At 39.8% G+C, this 2,329-nt stretch overlaps 1 protein-coding gene across 1 annotated transcript in view; it reads left to right on the top strand.

Annotated features, from left to right (window-relative positions):
- Positions 1 to 2,329, top strand: part of RPL31 (ribosomal protein L31) — a 435,376-nt gene that overhangs the window by 106,434 nt on the left and 326,613 nt on the right. The window lies entirely within an intron of this gene.

The following is a 2,329-nucleotide window of genomic DNA, read 5'->3' on the forward strand; positions in this document are numbered from 1 at the left end:
CAATAGAGCATCTTTGGCATGTGGTGGAAAGGGAGATTTGCATCATGGATGTGCAGCCGACAAATCTGCGGCAACTGTGTGATGCCATCATGTCAATATGGACCAAAATCTCTGAGGAATGCTTCCAGCACCTTGTTGAATCTATGCCACGAAGAATTGAGGCAGTTCTGAAGGCAAAAGGGGGTCCAACCCATTACTAGCATGGTGTACCTAATAAAGTGGCCGGTGAGTGTATATGATGTATATGGGACTAGCCTAGCCATGGAGACGCAGGGAACATGTAAATAACTAGTAGAAATCCAAGTACACCAGTTACATGAAATCTATAGCCTGTGCTGTGTGAGCACTAAGCGTTAGTAGCCTATCTGCACAGAGCTGATACTGGCAATGACAGGGATGAAGGGACTGATAGGGAACAGGGAAGATCTTGTAGCTCACTATACAATGCAGGAGACATCTGTATTCACTATCTTGGACACATCCAGCTCTGCCACATAGACAAAGAGACCGCCTCCTCTGTGAGCAGGAAGCAGCAGCCCCTACCACAACACCAACTGAAAAACAAAGTATAAACAAAGTATGGATTCACAGGGCTTGTCAGCACATGGAGAGGAAGCAGATATTGCCGCTCTGAGGTAATCTGAGGAGTATAGCAAAGAAACTGCAGAATAAAGGTAACAAAGATAATAGACAAAGTTGTTTTACATCCCAAAACTATTGATTTGTGGAAAAAAACCTATGCAGTTACTCTTCAATTATTTGACCATCCAAAACAGTCATACTTCTTTTTCTGCTTGATATTTTACTTTAGTTTTCAAAGTCCTTGTAATTATTATATGTAATTCTTCCCTTGTGTAACATTCCCTTGTTATAACAGTTTTTCTCATTTTTCACCTGTTATTTCCATTGCAATTTCTGCAGGATCCATTGTAGTACGAGGCCTTCATTGCGTGCTCTACTTTTTATTGTATTCTATATGTCTTTTTTTATTTTTTGCTGTATAGTTGTATTATGCAAAACAGGCTGCAGTGAAAAACTTGCCTCAAAAAATAAGTCTAGCCACAAAAAATAATATAATTACATTACTATTCGGAGCAGCACTTATAGCAAACAATGGGTGCAGGCCTTCTGAAGGTTTGACCAAGCCGTCTTATCATCCAGATCCATAAAATAAAATGAACCGGCACACCTTAAAGAGGTCCTGTCACCTTAAAAAAATGCTGTAGGGGCTGCTTTCTAAAGTAAACAGCTCCTAGCCCTACCCCAGTAATAGCAGTTTTAAATTGCTAGCTTTACCAGAACTTTCTAATAAAGCTAGTAAACACTGCACTGCAATAGCCACAACGCACGACCAAGCTCACAGCAGTCTAGTGTATTTATGAGGGGGCACTGCGAGGAGGCGGTGACTGACGCATGAAGCCAACCTATGGTGTGGCAGGGGCGATCCAGGGTAAAAGTTACAGTAAGGTTAGCGCTTTGGACCAACCCCTCATGAATACACCAACTGCTCTAAGCTTGGGCCGGCGTTCCGAGGCTATGGCAGTGAAGGTTCCAATAAAGCAGTTTAACACTGCTATTACTGGGGTATGGCTAAAGTAAGCAGCTCCTAGAATGCTTTTTTAGGGTGACGGGTCCTCTTTAAGCAATGTGTCTTTTATTCCACCAGTGCTAAGACAGGCACCGTTTCACCTTTTCACCTTATCACCTGATAATGCCTTTATTGAGAAGGTGAAATGTTGCCTGTCTGAACATTGCTAGAATAAAAGACACATTGCTTGTTCAGTCAGAACTTTTGAAGAATAGCTGGGAAAAAAGTCAGAAGAAAAGATAGTACATAAGAAAGATTAATTGTAAGCCTAGAGTCCTTACCTTTGGAGGCATCAAAACTGTACCACCATCAAAAATGGGAGGGGACAAAAATAAGATATTGATGCAAAAAGAAGCAAAATGGATCTTGAGATCCAAAGCAATGGGGGCCAATTTACTGACAGGACTGACATGAGTATATTTTCAAAATATTGCTTCTAGGAACGCCATTTTAGCAAACTAACAATGTCTACTTGTAAGTATTATTTTTTTAATAAAGCAAAGAAGAAAAGTTGGTTGGTGCCAATCTGTTTCCTACAAAAAAATTTTTAAGAAAATATCTATTGCTATCCTGTAATCCTTAAAAAAAGAGCACCACCTATAGGAGGAAAATTTTACTACAGTCTATTGCAATGTACAACTATACAGCTGGAAAAGACATATAGAATAATAAATAACAAAATAAAGCCCTGTGCCACTCTTTGAAACTTTTTAAGCAAAGATTAGCTTTTATTACCTCTAA

This window comes from Engystomops pustulosus, chromosome 2, assembly GCF_040894005.1.
Source record: "Engystomops pustulosus chromosome 2, aEngPut4.maternal, whole genome shotgun sequence".
Lineage (NCBI taxonomy): Eukaryota > Metazoa > Chordata > Amphibia > Anura > Leptodactylidae > Engystomops > Engystomops pustulosus.